This window comes from Saimiri boliviensis, chromosome 4 (genome assembly GCF_048565385.1).
Source record: "Saimiri boliviensis isolate mSaiBol1 chromosome 4, mSaiBol1.pri, whole genome shotgun sequence".
In the NCBI taxonomy this organism is placed as follows: Eukaryota; Metazoa; Chordata; class Mammalia; order Primates; family Cebidae; genus Saimiri; species Saimiri boliviensis.
The window spans coordinates 73,658,485-73,664,484 of NC_133452.1; the positions used below are offsets into that span (position 1 = coordinate 73,658,485).

The following is a 6,000-nucleotide window of genomic DNA, read 5'->3' on the forward strand; positions in this document are numbered from 1 at the left end:
CTAAGCTGCTGAGAAAAATTTTCTTCAGTCATTCATTCAAGTTGTACTATTAGAACACAATTCTTAATTAAATAGAGTAACATTTAATTAAGTTTCAGATTTAAAGAAAGCAGACATGTAAGTAACCATTTCTCTAACCAAAACGTATAGTGCCATTGTAAATCTAACAAATAGAGAAGTTTTTCTCACTCATCAGAGTAAATCATTGCTCTTTGAATCCAGCTGTTTTCTAAGGCTCATGTGTAAATAATCTGGAAGTTCCATCATGGCGGTGGGAGGGGGATATGATTATTTTGCTTCAATTCAAATGAAACATTTACTGAATGCTTATAATTTTGAATAGCAAACTGCTAGACCAGAGGGATGGTTATCCTCAATAGACCATCTCTCTCCTATTGATGAAAACGTATATGAATCTTTAGGCCACAATCTAAAATCGTAACAACAACAGGAGATGGAAAAGAGTTTGCACTCCAGAAGATAGTAGAAAGACCTCAAAAAAGATTAGTCAGTTGCTACTAGCAGGGGCTAGGGTTTACATAAGATTTAAAAGTGTAAACATATTCTGTGTTAAAGCACAATTCATCTGATTGCTTTTCTGCCTCATGTGACAAGACTTCTGCATATGATCTGATAAGAAAATCAGGCATTTAGATTGGAAATTATACCCAAAAGAACTTTATAAGATTCCTTAATCCATTGCAAATTTCTGTTTCATAAATTTTGTTATTTTTTATTTTTTTCAGATTGAAGATCTTGAAATACTAAAACAATTGAAGCATTTCCTAATGATTTGGTGGCTGGGAAGAATACATGCTCTTCCAAGATAATCTATTGAGGAGAAAGGCACCCCAAGATGGAGAAGAAAAAAAAATAGATGTAAATAGGAAAGGAAAGTGCTTCTGAGTTAGTTATATGAAAATGAGGGCGCCAAAGGCTATATCTCCGGTACCTCCTGTCAGGGAGTCTACATGCCACTAAAGTGGCTGTTTATCATGTTTACTGCCTAGACAACCTGTCTAATTGAGGGGTTCCAGCATAGCTGGGAAGTAAGACCCTGATCAATATTCCCTCTTCCAGCTCCTAGGATGTGTGAGCATTAGTTAAAATGCTTGGATACTCCTGTTCAGGGCTTTGGATATGGGGTAAGTGATGCCAGGAAAATACTAAATATCTAATTCATTCTGGAAGGGACAGCAGAGGCAGCATCTGGTGCTGTGACATTTGTGATAGTGGTACATCTGCGCTCCATACTCATCACAATGGAGGTGTCAACAAGGGCAGCATGTGGCCTACCTACCTACTATTCCTTTGGAATAATTTTGGCTGCAGTTTTTGTTCATAGTCTATTTCAACTCTTGGCAATTTTCCTGGTCTGTTTCTTTAGGCTTCTCATTGATTCTGTGACATACTTCCATCTTTTCAATAATTTCTTTTTCATAGTTTATTAACCAGGGTGTGGGTGCTTATATTCTCAAGTAGTAATTCTGACTGATGAACAAACTTACCAAAGATGAAATATAGTTAGAATAGGAAGAATAAACCACTCCTTGGGAATAAAGATACAGAAATGATGAGTTACATATAAGGAGGCAGAGATATATTAATGAAGATGTGGCCTGGAGTGGATGGCAGGGTTCAAATCCAATCTCTACCATTTAGTTGCTTTATGAAAATTGCCTAACCTCTTTAGACCTAACTGACTGAATTACCATTATCCTCTTTTATAGAGACCTGAAGCAGCTTGACCAATCCTGCACATAGAAAATGCAGAGATTTATTTAAACACAGATGTATCTAACTCCAAATCTCATCCCTTTATTATCATACTGAATGGTCTTTCGTATGCAGAATGAAATTCAAATTACTTTCATTTACTCCCTTCACTTCACAATCCTGTCCAGGACTCAGGATGCTCTTGTGTTTAACCTAGAGTGATGTCTTAGTTGGTCTATAGAAATTGTCCATTCAAACAAAAGTAATTTCAAAAATGTACGTTACAGGACAAAAGCACAGTTCCAAGATCTTCACAGAATATGGTTGATTTGACATAAAAGACATAATGGTGCTTAAAGAAGAAAACCAGTGTCCCATATCCAAAAAAGATGTTTCTATTAGTAGGCCACACATATAAGCATTGCCAGGAAAACATTCTCATAAACTTCTTCCTGAGTTTTAACACCTAAAAGCATACTAGTGCAAGTTATATCGTATGGTCAGAAGATGTATAGACTGTTTTATCTCTGAGGAGGTATTAAAAGTTTATTATGTAACATATTCACTATTTTGCAGTCACACACCTGCACCATAGCTTTGCTTTCTATCATCTTCCACTCCTCTCAAACTCTGAAAAATGTATCCTCCGACCTTGAGATGTATTTCTCATCATATTACCCTCTTTACTTTTTATTATAAAATCACCTCACCTTTCACAATCTGAGGAGAAGCCACTTTAAGATGTATTAAAAAAAAATTGTATGAAGCCAGAGGCTTCCCAATGGGAAGCAGAAAGTCTGCAAACATTTGTGTCAGTGATATTTAGCTATGTTCCCTTATAGCCAACTGCAACAGCCTGCCATCCGTTTTTTGTAAATTTTTTTTCTGTTGAAACACAGCTACTCTCATGTATTTGTATTTAAGTATTGTTCATGGTGGTTGTCATGCCACAATGGTATAGTTCACAGTTGTAACAGAGACCATATGGTTCATGAAACCTACAATATTTGTTACCTGATCATTTACAAAAAAATAAATAAATAAATTGCTGATCTCTGGATTAGAGGGATAGACGGGTTGGATTAGGAAGAAAATGTCTTTATACAAGGATTTTTTTCCCTTTCATTTTGGGGATATTACTGGCACTTTTACATTTACAGAGAAAGGATTAAAGGATCATTAAATCAGCTTTCTAAAAGGATAGTAGAGATGAAAGTGCCCCCATTAGTCCAGTCCTTCTTTCTTTCTATTAAGGAAATATAAGTAGGAACAGAATACCTCATTGGTTTTCAGCATTTAGCCTTAGGAGACTATGCATTTTCTGGCTGTGGCAGGAATTTCACAAAGGTAAAATTCCAGAGATTTCCTTAACTGCTTTTATAGTTAAATCAGTAAGTGTCTATTAGTCAAAAACTTAGGAGCATAGATTCTAAAACTAATACACACATCCATCATCCTCACAAAAATATATGAAAGAAGGAATAGGTAATATTTTAACACTATGCTGTATATTTTAAGCTTCAAAGAAGTTGAAACAACAAACAGATTAATTTGGGTGATGATGTTTTAATTTACCACTCTATTTAAGGATCTAGCCCAATCACATTATCTCCAACCAGGAAACCAAGCTTAAATCGCAGAAGAAAATTTGGAAACATTGTCAGCAGTTGAACTAACTGTTCCACACATGGGTGGCTTCTCAATGACTCTATATCTAATACTGTCTCTAAAACTTTCCATTAAATTAAATGAGTGAATAGTTCAAAAAGAAGCATCTTCCTTAACACTGTAATGTGCTCTCTAGAGGATACTCTTGATGATGTTGTTTGGCTTTAAATTGACATAGGTTTTAAGTTTGTACACAAACTTCAGATCTCAGAGATGCATCCTAACTTGAAATGTTGCCTCTGACTATTACATTCCTACATGGGCATCTGCTCCTACATAAATATTACTACACTTCAAAAAAATGCCAAAACATATTTAATAAAAATATTTTAGAAGTCAATTTAAAGAAACAAAATTGTTATCTGATTTGGTGATTTCTTATTCAATTTGGTTTATTTCCATTTCATGTTGAGTTTTTATTTGAAAGTCTTTTTATTTAAAAGACTTTTAAAAGCCTATTACTTCAAAGTAAATGAAACAAGTTAAAAATGCATTTTCTATTTTATTACTAGGGAAAAAGCTGACATGACTTAAGTGAATAAGTTCCGTTTGTATTTTTCTAAAATCTTTAGATGGCAAAATAAATTCTTTTCTCTAAATATTCAAGTTTTTTTTTTGTTTGTTTTTTGAGTGAGAGTTTTATTCTTGTTGCCCAGGGTGGATGGAGTGCAATGGTGTGATCTTGGCTCACTACAACTTTCACCTCCCAGGTTCAAGTGATTCTCCTGCCTCAGCCTCCTGATTAGCTGGGATTACAGATGCCCACTGCCACACCCAGCTAATTTTTTACATTTTTAGTAGAGATGGGGTTTCATCATGTTGGCCAGGCTGGTCTCAAACTGCTGACCAGAGATGATCCACCCACCTCGGCCTCCCAAAGTGCTGGAATTACAGACGTGAGTCACCTTGCCTGGCTTTTATGTATGCATCTGGATGTGTTTAACACGAAAGTTTGTTTTGTATTTACAACTTACTTAAGATCACAAATAAAAATGGAAAAAAAAGGATATTTCTCTGAGAGACTTACAGGAATAATGTAGTGATGATTTCCCAAGCAATTCATTCTTGACTTTCTGAAGTTCATAGTAGAGTTTCAAGATGAAATTCTGGTTGAATTTATAAAATATTTGAAAATCAGAAACTTAATAAATCTTACTTACAGAGTCTAGGAAGAACATTTTTTCATGTTCTTCATAATCTCCAATCCTCACACTGAGAATCCCTGAACAATAATGTGAACTAACCATCTTCATTTAACTAAACAAATATTACCTATTAATATGTAAAGACTAACTAAATAAAACTCACATTCTCCAAATGACTCTGTCTCAGAAAATATCTGTAAGGATTCTAAAACCAAATTGATTCTGTTATATCTATGGGTGAAGTTTGCTACCAGTGTGAATGCAAAATGGAAAAACTGGCATTATTTTACATCATAAATAGTAGGAAAAATCAGAACTTATTATAAATGCTGAACAAAATATTTTAAAAGTAACATATAGTTTCCAAAATTTCTAAATCATCTAGTTTTCATTTCAGAGGATGCTATTTGGCAGTTCTTCCTCTGCTTTTCCTTTATTTATTAGAAATGGCCACAGCTATTTAATACAACGTGCCTAAAGACATATTTTGTGACCACACCATTTTCTATAGTAGCAACATGCTAGAAATGCATTTTAGACCTGATATAAGTAGTTTAGTTTATTCTACTTTTATTTGCCTATGTATACTAGTTTCTGCAGCTCAGATTTCTCTAAGGAGAGAATAAAGTGGGAAATCTAATTTAAAAGTATAAGCTGTGAGCAGTTGAAGTTTAATTCAGGAATTTATAGACTCACCACTGGCAATAAGCTTGGAGGAGTACATCTCATATAGTGCATTGTGGCAGCATCATTCAATGTGTTGTGCTTAAGCACTTGTCAGCATTTCTATTTTAAACTCCTGTTTCCTGGTGTTCATGATTTGACCATTAAGAATTGCTGGGGCTTGAACAAACAATTTGTGAAGATTTAGTTTTGCCACAAATTGTGTAATTTTCATTTTTGAGCAGTATAATGAATAACAAAGTTGCATGAAGAATAAAATAAAGTGAATGAAATTGTACTTAGGATTTCACCTTGTAAAAGAATCAGAGGGAGAAATCACCTTATGTGTATTGTGCACTAAATATTCTGCATAAATAAATGGGAGAACATATTAAGAAGTTGAGCTAGGGTTTAAGAGGAAAGGCCAATTGAAAATGAAGAAAATCATTCTTTTGTTAAAGCTTTGTTGCAGCATAAAACACACATTTAATGCAATAGTCTTTGTTTACTAGAACAATGCCACGGTGAAAAGCACAATGGTAAGCTTTTGGGAAATTACTTATATAAAAACATGGTCTGTTAATATCTGACAGGTCCAGGAGTAATGAGCTTTGTGCTCCTTTGTGGTTGTGGTCAACAAACAATTGTTCTGTTGGAGAGGCTTACATGTCACCTCAGAGAGTGTTGACTCCAAGCTTACATCCCATTATTAAACCTCACAAACAGACAAAATGTATGTCTTATTTCTTTTGCTAGAGTAACAAGATTGGACAGCTGCATCATAGCAGTGGGTCTAAAAGCCAATAAT

The 6,000-nt window shown here is 34.5% G+C and overlaps 1 long non-coding RNA gene across 1 annotated transcript in view; it reads left to right on the forward strand.

The window, feature by feature from the left end:
* LOC141584283 (uncharacterized) overlaps positions 1-3,855 on the forward strand; it is a 162,625-nt gene extending 158,770 nt beyond the window's left edge. The window contains exon 3 of the long non-coding RNA XR_012517234.1: positions 747-3,855. This is a non-coding gene — a long non-coding RNA (uncharacterized LOC141584283). The remainder of the gene's footprint in view (positions 1-746) is intronic.
* Positions 3,856-6,000: the final 2,145 nt, after the last annotated feature.